This window comes from Pan troglodytes, chromosome 5 (assembly GCF_028858775.2).
Source record: "Pan troglodytes isolate AG18354 chromosome 5, NHGRI_mPanTro3-v2.0_pri, whole genome shotgun sequence".
NCBI classification, from domain to species: domain Eukaryota; kingdom Metazoa; phylum Chordata; class Mammalia; order Primates; family Hominidae; genus Pan; species Pan troglodytes.
The window spans coordinates 138,232,936-138,245,513 of NC_072403.2; the positions used below are offsets into that span (position 1 = coordinate 138,232,936).

General features: G+C 36.9%; 1 protein-coding gene across 1 annotated transcript in view; it reads left to right on the forward strand.

Moving 5' to 3' along the window:
* The window catches only part of CENPW (centromere protein W), a 146,738-nt gene that overhangs the window by 14,057 nt on the left and 120,103 nt on the right, over window positions 1-12,578 (forward strand). The gene's annotated exons all lie outside the window — the stretch shown is intronic.

The following is a 12,578-nucleotide window of genomic DNA, read 5'->3' on the forward strand; positions in this document are numbered from 1 at the left end:
TTTAGTTTGGATATTTCTGTTGACTTGTCTTTTATTTCACTAATTTTCTCATCTGTTTCATCTGCTCTCAAACATCTAATGAGTTCTACATTTCAGATCATGTGTATGTGTATTTTTTTCCTTTCATGCCTACAGTTGATTAAAGATTTTTTATTAATATTCTCTGAGGAAATTCTTAATTGTTTTATCTATCTTTTTCTTGTTTCTTAGACATATTAATTATATTTATTTTCACGTAATTATCAACTAATTCCAATATTTGGAGTATCTGTTTTTTTTTTTCTTGGCTTTTGATCATGTAGTACTGTCTTTTGGCATTACTAATAAATTTTTAATCAAATAATGGGTATTTTGTTAAATAAAAAAAAGATGTTTGTCTTCACAGAGGGATCATTTTTTCCCCACTATGCAGATAGATGGCTAAGCACCTTAATGTAATTAGTGACTGTACTAATTTCAGGGCTTAGTTGTATTTCTCATGAGACTCACTTGGCCTCTTTTTACCCCTGGCCCTCCAGGTGTTTTAACTGGGAGCTTGCTATGTTTTTTTGCAGCCCTTCTGGCATGTACCGAACACTAATCTTTGATATGTGAGAATGCCAAAATCTCTGCTTTACTCTTCAGAGTCTTTCTATGTAGATATTAGGTTGTTGCAAAAGTAATTGCGATTTTTGCCACTACAGTTACTTTTGTACCAACGTAATATCTACGTACAAAAAACTGCAATTACTTTTGCACCCACCTAATACAAAAAATCTATAAATGTCCTGAAGGAAAAACTGACCTTGTAATTAAAAGTGCTAGGTCTCCATAAAAGCTCTACTATAGTAGCCTGGAGTCTCAACCTCCATTTGCCTAGAATTGGTAAATGTCTCCGTGGTAAAATCATCAGTAAACATCAGCTCACCTCTTTAAGAGTCTCCTTTTTGGAGTCTAGTCCCTCCATTTCTTGTCACTGTAGCAGATCTTTGCTCTTCAATTAAACGGTTTCTGTATATTATCTAGCTTTTTTAGTTTTCACTGGGAACACAGATTGGTGGTACATATACTCCAACTGTGGTAACCAACTGTCCTGGTTTGCTCAACTGTTGCAATTTAATCCTGAAGGTCCTGCATCTCTGGAAACCCCTCAATCCTAAGCAAACTGGGACAGTTGGTCACTGTATTTCCAACCTACCTAGAAATAAAAGTAAGTTTAATTTAATATGAAACTAATATTCAGAAAGGTAGTTTTAATAAAACCCATGTGGAAAGGAATTTTCACATTGAAATTGTGTTAAATTATTTACTTTAAAACTGTTATTGCCATTTTTTTCATGAATAAAAGTGTTCCAGGAGGCAAATACAAATAAGTACTGTTTAGAAATTGTACCTACTACAGAGTTTAAAAGAACATTTAATTATTATCTTGTTAATCATTCCTAAGCAAAGAATTAGCAAACTCATTAGTTTTGTTTTTGAAATAGTTTTGAATGTCTTTTTCCTCCTAAAGTTGGAGTTTTTTAAAAATAAAATTTGAATTTTATTTTCCCACTTTTTAAAGGTATTTTTGACTCTAAAATGTTTGCCTATCAACATCTCAGAAACTTGTGCTGTGTTCAGGTTGGCCAGTTTGTCTTATTTTAAGGCAATAACTCAATGCTCTGAGGGAGTCATAACTAATAGGTACTTTACAAAAGTGGTATAAAGGCACATTTTATGCTCTTGGGGACAGAAAGCTGTATTCCATAACCTGAAGACAGTAATTTGTTTCACTTGTAGACACTGTATCTTGTTCTTCCCATGTTATACTGATATTTTAAGTTTGTCCATTAAATAATGCTGCAAAGGTAGATGTCTTTCTTTAAAATATTAAGTTATAATTTTTTAAAAGGCTATGTTGAATATCAGGTACAAGACCCATTTTATTGGCAATTAACTAATCTGTCTTGTGAGAGAGTACTTGCGCTGTCTTAAATTCTATATTAACTTATTTTTAACTTTTAATTTCATATTTCTTTGGTATTTTGCCAATCAGAATAGAAGCTCTTCTAGGACAAGAGCTTCTGATTCTTTAGTACCCAAAGTCCATGTGCAGATGTGTTATTCACAAAATAAGAGCTGGATTTTCAACTAGCAAGGCTTAATAGAGAGGGAGCATCAATTCTTCCAGTTATATGTAGCCAGTAGTAATACATCCATTACTTTACTTAACTGTAAGGATAATAATCCAAGGGAAAGAACATTGCTGCATGTTTTAAGAAATCTGGATGACTGTCTTGATGCTGTCACAAACTACACTTAGGCAAAGTAGGATGTTTCTCTCTATAAAAAATTAAGGATTTGAAAGAAATGGTTTCTAACACCTCTTCTAACTCTAAAAATAAAAAGACACTAGTTTTTGAGAAAGCTGACATGGATAATGTCCTACTATTTGGATGCATCCAAGCCCTAACTCATGTTATGTTGAGTTTATAAACCACAATGTGATTATAACACTTCTTTTTGTTTGTTTTTGCATGCTGTGTGATTTTATTTATAAAAAGTTCAAGAGTAGGTGAAACTAATAGGTAGAGCTTTAAATCAGGATAAGGTTTTTCTTTGGGAAAGATGAAGACGGTAATGATTTGAAGGAGATACGGGACAGCGGGATTTGCTATGCTAGTAATATCAAAGATGCCAAAATAAATTTTTGAGACATTTAATCATTCCTAATTAAACCCCTTAGTAACCTGAGAATATAATTATGTTTTGTTAACAGTGGCTGAACTAATTTACATTCCCATCAATTGTGTATAAGCATTCCCTTTTCTTTGCAGCTTTGCCAGCATCTATTATTTGACTTTTTAATAATAGTTATTCTGATTGGTATGAGATAGTATCTCATTATGGTTTTGATTTGCATTTCTTTGATGATTAGTGATGATGAATACCTTTTCATATGTTCATTGGCCACTTGTATTTCTCCGGAGAAGTGTCTGTTCATGTTCTTTGCCCATTTTTTAATGGGGTTATTTGTTTTTTTGCTTGTTGGTTTAAGTTCTTCATAGAGTCTAGATATTAAACCTTTGTTAGATGTGTAGTTTGCAAATATTTTCTCCCATTTCTCCCATTTCTGTAGGTTGTCTGTTTACTCTGTTTATGGTTTATTTGCTGTGCAGAAACTTTTTAGTTTTAATTAGGTCCCACTTGTCAATTTTTGTTGTTGTTGCCATTGCTTTTGGAGACTTAGCCCAAAATTCTTTGCCAAGGCCAATGTTGAGAAGGGTATTTCCTAGGCTGCTTCTATGATTCTTACAGTTTTAGATGATACATTTAAGTCTTTAGTCCATTTTGCTTAATTTTTTATATGGTGTAGGAGTGCAGTTTAATCTTTCTGCATATGGCTAGCCAGTTATCCCAGCACCATTTATTGAATAGGGGGTGCTTTCTTCATTGCTTTTGTCAGCTTTGTTGGCTGTAGGTGTGCAGCTTTATTTCTGGGTTTTCTATTCTGTTCCATTGGTCTATGTGTCTGTTATTGTACCATTACCATGCTGTTTTGATTACTGTAGCCTTATAGTATAGTTTGGAATCACGTGGTATGATGCTTCCAGCTTTGTTCTTTTTGCTTAGGGTTGCTTTGGCTGTTTGTGTTCTTTTTGGTTCCATGTGAATTTTTTTTCTAATTCTGTGAAAGATGACATTGTTAGTTGTATAGGAATAGCATAGAATCTGTAAATTACTTTGGGCAGTATGGCCATTTTTATGACATGTATTCTTCTATGAGCATGGAACATTTTTCGATTTATTTGTGTTGTCTCTGATTTCTTTCAGCAATATTTCATAGTTCTTTTTTTTTTTTCTTTTGAGATGGAGTCTTGCTCTGTCGCCCAGCCTGTAGTGCAGTGGTGCAATTTCGGCTCACTGCAACCTCCACCTCCCAGGTTCAAGTGAATCTCCTGCGTCAGCCTCCCGAGTAGCAGAGACTACAGGCATGTGCCACCACACCTGGCTGATTTTAGTATTTTTAGTAGAGACGGGGTTTCACCATATCGGCCAGGCTGGTCTTGAACTCCTGACCTCATGATCCGCCTGCCGCAGCCTCCCAAAGTGCTGGAATTACAGATGTGAGCCACCACGCCTGGCCAGTTCTTATAGGATCTTTCACCTCTTTGGTTAGCTGTATTCCTAGGTATTTCCATTTTTTTGTGGCTACCATAAATGGGATTGTCTTCTTCCATGACTTTCAGTTTGAATGTTATTGATTTATAGAATTGCTATTGAATTTTGTACATTGATTTTGTATCCTGAAACTTTGCTAAATTTGTTTATCACTTATAGGAGCCTTTTGGTGGAGTCTTTAGGGTTTTCCAGGTATAGAATCATATCGTTAGTAAAGATATATTGCCTTTTCCTATTTGAATTCCTTTTCCTTCTTTCTTTTTCCTAAATTGCTCTGGTCAGGATTTCCAGTACTATGTTAAATAGGAGTGGTTAGATTGGGCATTCTTGTCTGGTTCCAGTTCTCAAGGGGAATAGTTCCACCTTCTGCCTATTCAGTATGATGTTGGCTATGGGTTTGTCATAGATAGCTATTGTTATTTTGAGGCATGCTCCTTAGATGGACTAGTCTGTTGAGGGTTTTTATCATGAAGAAGTGTTGGATTTTATTGAAAGCTTTTTCTGCGTTCCACTGAAATAATCATATGGTTTTTGCTTTTAATTCTGTTTGTGTAGTAAATCACATTATTGATGTACATATATTGAGTCAGTGTTGCATCCCAGGAATGAAGCCTCCTTGATTGTGATGTATTAACTTTTTGATGTGCTGCTGGATTTGGTTTGCTAGTATTTTGTTAAGGATTTTTGCATCTGTGTTCATCAGGAATAGTGGCCTGAAGTTTTCTTTTTTCATTGTGTCTCTGCTAGATTTTGGTATCAGACTGATGCTGGCTTCATTGAATGAGTTAGGGAGAAGCCCCTTCTCCTTGATTTTTTTGGAGTAGTTTCAGTAAAATTGGGACCTCCCAAGATTGAACCGGGAAGAACATGAAACCCTGAACAGACCAACAACAAGTTCCAAAATTTAATCATAAATGAAAAGAAAAACCCACCAGATGGATTCACAGGCAAATTCTTCCAGATGTACAATTTCATTAAGTTCTTCTCTTATTTTAGTTATTTCTTCTGCTTTCTTTGGGGTTGGTTTCACTTTTTTTTTTCTTTTCTTTCCTAGTTCCTCTAGGTGCAAAGTTAGATAGTTAATCTGAGACCTTTCTAAGTTCTTGGTGAAGGTGTTTAGCACTACAGAATTTCCTCTTAACACTGCTTTAGCTGCATCCCAGAGATTTGGGTAAGTTATATCCCTATTTTCACTAATTTCAAAAAATATTTTGATTTCTGCCTTAAATTCAATGTTCATCCAGGAGTTATTCAGGAAAAAGTTGTTAAGGTATTTGTGGAATTTCAAGATATCTTGATATTGATGTCTATTTTTATTGCACTGTGGTCTGAGAGTGTACTTGATATGATTTCTTTTCTTTTTTTTTTAATTTATTGAGACTTTCTTTATGACAGCATGTGGCTGATCTTAGAATATGTTCTGTGTGCAGATGAGAAGAATGTATATGCTGTGATTTTTGGGTAGGTTATTCTGTAGATGTCTGTTAGGTCAAATCAGTCAAGTGTTGAGTTTAAGTTCAAAATTTCTTTGTTTTCTGCTCCAGTGATCTGTCTAATGCTGTCAGTGAGGTGTTGAAGTCTCCCACTATTACTATGTGTCTGTCTAAGTTTTTTCCTAGGTCAAGAACTTGTTTTTTGAATCTGGGTGCCCTAATGTTGGGTGATTACATAATTAGGATAGTTATATCTTATTGTTGAATTGTTCTGTTTATCATTACATAATGCCCGTCTTTGTCCTTCCTAATAGTTAGTGGTTTAAATTGTTTTGTCTGATAACAAGAATAGCAACTCCTGCTTTTTTCTTTTCTTTTTTTTTTTTTACATTTGCATGATAGAACTTTCTTTATCCCTTTATTTTGAGCCTGTGGGTGTTGTTACTTGTGAGATGGGCCTCTTGAAGACAGCAGATAGTTGGGTCTTGTCATTTTATCTGAATTACAACTCTATTCCTTTTAAGTGGAATGTTTAGCCCATTTACATTCGGGCCTGGTATTGGTATGTGAAATTTTGATCCTGTCATTGTGTTAGCTGGTTGTTAGGTAGACTTGATTGTGTAGGTGCTTTATATTGTCTGTGGGCTATGTGCTTAAGTTTGATTTTGTGGTAGCAAAACATATTTCAGTTCCATATTTAGCACTCCCTTAAAGACATCTTATAAGGCCGGTCTAATTGTAACAAATTCCCTCAGTGTTTGCTTGACTGGGAAGGATTTTATTTTTCCTTCGCTTATGAAGTATAGTTTGGTATGATACTAAATTCTTGGTTGGAATTTCTTTACTTCAAGGATGCTGAAAATAGGTTCTCAGTGTCTTCTGGCTTGTAAGATTTCTGCTGAGAGATCCACTGCTAGCTTGATGGGGTTCCTTTTGTATGTGGCCTGACCTTTCTCTCTAGGTGTGTTTAAGATTTTTTTCTTTTTCATTGACCTTGGAGAATCTGATGACTCTATGCCTTAGGAATAGTTGTCTCCTATAGTACCTAGCTAGGGTTCTCAGTATTTCTTGAATTTGCATGTCAACCATTCTGGCTAGATTAAGGAAATTTTTGTGATATGTAACCTCAAATATATTTTCCATGTTACTTATTCTCTCTCCTCTCTCAGGAATGTCAATGACTTGTAAGTTTGGTATCTTTACATAATCCCATATTTCTCAGAGATTTTGTTAATTTAAAAAAAAATTTTTTTTTCTCATTTGAGTTGATTTGAAGAACTGGTCTTCAAGCTCTGGGGTTTTGTTTTTTGTTTTTTGTTTTTTTTTTTTGTTTGTTTGTTTGTTTCCCCTAACTTGGTCTATTCTGCTGCTACTACTTTCTATTGTATTATGAAATTTCCATAGTGAATTTTTAGTTCCAGAAGGTCAGTTTGTTTCTTTCTTATAATGGTTATTTCATCTTTCAGCTCTTGGATCATTTTACTGGATTCCTTGGATTGGGTCTCAACTTTCTCATAAATCTCAATGAGCTTCTTTGCCATCCAGATTCTGAATTCTGTGTGTGTCATTTTGGTCATTTCAATCTGGTTATGAACCATTCCTGGGGGAGTAGTGGGCTTATTTGGAGGTTAAGGGGACATTCTGACTTTTTGAATTGCCAGAATTCTTGCACTGATTCTTTCTCATCTGGAGGGGCTAGTATTCTCTTAACTGTGGTATAGTTTGAATATAGTAAGTTGGGTTCATTTCGCGATGCATTCAGAGGGTCATGACTCTGTATGGGATTTTTATTTGTGGATGAATTCTTATACTTGTTTTCACAGGGATGTATATTAGATAATTTTGGTGTTATAGTTTCAGCTGTTATCCAGTAGATGGCGCTTAAGACGCTTAAGAGTAATTGCGGGTAGATGGGCTCTTAATCAAGATGTGTGGCTCTTTTCTATTTCTTTCTTTCTTTTTTTCTTTTTTTTGAGACGGAGTCTTGCTCTCGCCCAGGATGGAGTGCAGTGGCGCAGTCCCGGCTCACTGCAAGCTCCGCCTCCTGGGTTAATGCTTTCTTCCTCAACCTCCAGGGGAGCTGGGACTACAGGCGCCGGCTACCACGCCTGGCTCATTTTTTGTATGTTTAGTAGAGATGGGGTTTCACCATGTTAGCCAGGATGGTCTTGATCTCCTGAGCTCGTGATCCACCCGCCTTGGCCTCCCAAAGTGCTGGGATTTCAGGCGTGAGCCACCGCGCCCAGCCTCTTTTGTATTTCTATGTTCATAACCATGCTCTGTGGTGGGCAGAGAGATGACACCCTCACCAGGCCTGCTCCTGGGCATTTAGGGAATCCCCTTGGTCACTAGCACCACTCTCATTTTTCTTTTGTTGAGTGTTCCAGGCTGTGGGACTTCATCAGGTAGAGGCCAGGACAGGGAGATAGACTACACTCTTTCTGAACTGGTACTGTGGAAAGAGGCATGCCCCACTGCCACACATCTTGTCCCTCTTACTGCTGTGAAAATGGGGGCTCCTCTGCTTAAGTGCCGGCCACAACTTTCAGCTCAGTACTCCAGAGCTGTGTGCCACAGCCCTGGCAGGCTGGGAGGGCCAGTGGCTTAGGGCTGGGCTCTGGCTCTGCTGGGGGATACAAAGTGCTCTCCGGAAAGTACTCAGGTGTATTAGAGCACTCAGGCTGGGCCCTGGAGGCTGCGCTGTGCACACACTTCTATGGAGTGGGTCGACAGGGGCCCTGGGAGGGGCTGGTGGGCAGGAGGGCCTGTAGAACTGATGCACCCCAGTCCTGCAGGAAAGCCAGTCTTGCCCTTTCCTGGCTTGGTAGTCAGCTGGGGCTGGAGCTTCTCAGAGGGAGATGACATGCCGTGGGAGTGAGCATCTATGGCTGCCCTTTGTTGGAGCCACCCTATGCACAAAAGCTCATGGGCTCTGTGCCAGTTGAGGCCCTGTCTGCTTACTCCCTGGCCATATTCCTCTGCCAATTCACAGGCCCATGGGGGTGTGGGGTTCCCTGTAGCTAGGATCCCAGTGGTCTGTAGTGAGATTGAGCTGTCCCTCAGTCCCTTCACTCCTTCCCTAGGAGCTGTTTGGTGCACCCGATTCAGTCTCAGTGCTCAGCTTCCTCTTCAGCCTCAGTGTTACTTGTCTCTTCATCCACCCTCAGTGTTTTCTCTCCAAAGATCTACCCAGATTATGTTGGTTTACTTGTTAATTCGTTCTCTCTCAGTGGGAACAGCGCTTCGTGGCTTTGTCTAGTGCTATCTTGTCCCCCACCTTGATTAAATATAACAGTTCTGAGTGCACTAGTATCTTTAATTTTGCTTATATAAGAGCCCTAAAGGAGAAAAACTGTTTTGTTGATAACCTTTCTAAGTCTCTGTAGCATTTAATTCTTTTTTCTATGTCTTGTCTTCTGATTTCTTCTCCTATGATTTCCTGTAATTTCTTTTAAAATTGTACTGAAAACAGGCTTTTTGGAGTTAAGATTCATACTGGAAACACTCTTATTGATTTGTCCAAAGCTACCCGTAAGAGAAATACTGCTGGTGGAAGATGGTTGCTTCAAAGATATCTTTTGTATGGAGCTGGGACAGTTTTGGCTTGCATGCTGAAATTTTGTTTTAAAAACATATTTCTAGTTAATCTAAAAATATACTTCAAAATAAAAATTACTTATGTTAGTCTCAATTTGAAGATTATTTGTGGATTAACAGCCACCAAGATCTGTTTCTTTAATGAACAACAACACTACCTAGAGACAGTGTACTGCTAAGTGGAGAGTTTCTGGGATTTCTGTATTGAGTTCCTAACAGCAAATAGACCAGCTAGGAAAAGTGGTTCGTATTCAGATGGAGAGATTTCATCACTTGGCCATCTAGAATTGGATGGGAGAACTAGAAGCCATAAACTGGCAGCCCAGGTATGTATGTTTGGCCTACAGATAAGTTTTATTTGGCCCACATAGTTTTTTAAAAAATGGAATTACTTGAAAATTAGATTTCACATACAAATTTAATTTCTGCCTTCTTTTGAAAAATTGGACAATATGGCAATAATATGTCCACAATTAGTTGGACCTAAATAGTAGCTTCTTTCTTTAGATGAAAGAATGCCAGCTTTACTTATGTTAACTATATAGCACCTCTTTAGGCATTTGAGTTCGTAATCCATTTGAAAACTTTAAATCTGACATTTGATACTATTTTAGTGGCATGCACTACCCATGACTCTGTTATGTTCTCTTTCTCATCATGGTATTTTCCAATATTTTCTCATGTTTCTGGTAGCAGTTAGCCTGTACCATTGGTTCAAGAGCTTCTCAATTGTAAGTCCAATAGCAACAGCCAGGGCCTTAAGGAATCTAGAGTAGTGCTAAGTATTTAAACTCATCTAAGAAAATCTCCTATCAACCTTATCTCTCCTATTCAAAGGGAACTCAAATTTGTTAAGATTTTTTGTTTCTAAACAGGATGGATTAAAACCAATGTCCAGTTTGCTGCTTTCGAGGGAGTTTCTTGGACCTCCTGAATTTAGTGTGCAGATAACAGTGCTACATGGGATTTGGTTCTTTGACTATTCAGCACCAAAGGGGACCTTCTCAAATTGTACTTACTCAACAGTGTCTCTTTTTCTTTTATGATGCTTCTCTAGGAACCATAATAGCACAGAGTTAATTGTCTTGCTCACACTCCTTTGCTTTTTAATCCCAAAAGTTTGACAGGCTATAGTGAAAATGTACTCTAGGCTTAGTTCTAGGGTGGTAATTTACTGTAAGCAATACCTGGCATTAAACCTGAGGTCTATAATTCTGAATCGTACCCCCAAAAAATGCATTGCTATCCTACGCCAGTTGAGCACTCAGTTACATATTTTTTGAGTGGATGAGTGATAGAAACAACTTAAAACTCATCCTGTTTTGACCTAGTCCTTGTGTCACGTTCAAAGGAACAGAAACCTGTGTCCAAATGTTTTGAAGAATAATGCAGATCATAATTTAGGCTCTCTTAAAGGCCTAGTATAGAGTTTTCTGTAGCATTTCACAGAGAAGTTTCTAAGGTTTTTCTTCAGATAAGTTTCCCTTTCCCCAAAGTTTCCTATTAATAAAATCTGCTTAAAATTTATGCTTCTCCTACTCTCTCCAGAGAACTATCAATATTTTTCAGTGTTCACTAGCTCTTCCTCTTCTTCCTGTGCACTACATTTCCAACCATCCTAATGTATATAAGCACATAACCCTCCATGTCTGGTGTTATCCCTACCCCTATCCATTTTATGTGTAACTTTTTCCTATCAAGGTTGTTTTTCTCATGAGAAACAACTCTCTTGTGAATGAGTAAATAAAACTGTCCATTTTATTTTATGTACAATGAAAACTTGAATGAAGGAAATTTAGTTTGTCTCTTACCTTGTCACCCTCCTATATGAAGAAAGAGAATTACTGAACTACTGTGGGATATAAAAAGCATATTAATACCTAGGCAATCATAATGGAGTAAAAGCACTTCAGAAAATACCCTGTTTGCATAATAGTTAAGGTATTTAGTCCCCACAAAAGCCTGTAAGAAAGATAGTCACAATTATTCACTTATTCATAAATCAAGAAACTAAGATTCAGAGAGAAGTAACTTGATGCACATAAACATGCTCAAAATTGCCCATGGCAGGCATTTTTCATGTAGACACAAGGATTGAAGATAATAGTCCTGGTGAATATTGGGATCTGGATGATGTGAAATGACTTAGTATTTCTTAATTTTGGGGTAGAAGTAGACTATGGGGATGGATAACTTAGATCACCTGGCCTAACTCTTACTTCAAATTTTGTAAACTTGGGAGTCAGGGATATAATTAAAATGGAATTGTGACCTAATTATAGATTCTGAGGAATTTACATGAGTTGCAATTAAACCACTGTATTAGTCTGTTGTCACATTACTGTAAGGGAATACCTGAAACTGGGTAATTTATAAGAAAAGAGGTTTAATTAGCTCATTAAGTTTTGCAGGCTGTACAGGCTTCTGCTTCTGGGGAAGCCTCAGGAAACTTACAATCATGGCGGAAGCTGAAGGGAAAGTAAGCACATCTTATATGACCAGTGGAAAGAAGAGAGAGAGAAGGGGGGGACACTACACACTTTCAAACAACCAGATCTCCTGAGAACTCTGTTATGAGAACAGCAAGGGGGAAGTCTGCCCCTCTGAACCAATCACCTTCCACCAGCCCCCTCCTGTAATCTTGAGAATTACAATTTGACATGAGATTTGGGTGGGGACACAGAAGCAGACCATAGCAACCACTATTAGGATATGTTAGTATAAAGAAAATATTGTTACCCATGTGCAAAAATACATGCATTTATGATGTAAAGAATAATCTAAAGGTAGTGTTTAGAGATTTTTCTGTAACTGGTAAAGCAAGAAAAGCACATGTTTGTTTTTGTTCTCCTTAACTCTGACCCACAAAGAATGAAAGGACATGAACATTTTTATGTTTTGTGACAGTGCATTTTCTCTCCATATTTTGTGGATGATGAAACAACTTAATTGTGAAGTCCAGATTTCTGATTAAGCAGTTTGTTCTTGGTGGGCTTTTAAATCAAATTTTATCTCTGAACTTTGAGAGTTAAGGCTGCCAAGATTTAAATGAGGAAAAACATTAGTTTTTATCCCTACTAGCATTAAAGTTTAAGGCTTTGAAATTGTGAAACATAATTACTAAAAATAAGTCAACTATGAAAATAAAGTTGGGATTGAGTTTTCATGATATTTGCTATGCAGGGGAAAACATTGGACTCTAATATATGTATAGTATAGTTACATTTGATTTGTATTATAAGTTCAAGTTAGAGCCTTCAAAATATTTTTTTTCTTTTCCAAAATTTTACTCTGTAATTTTAAAAAAATTACCTTACTCATAAATAGAATACATATATTTTATTAGCTTTTTTGCTAAACTGTTTAGTGAAATAGAGGCAGTTTTCAAGACTATACAAATTTTAG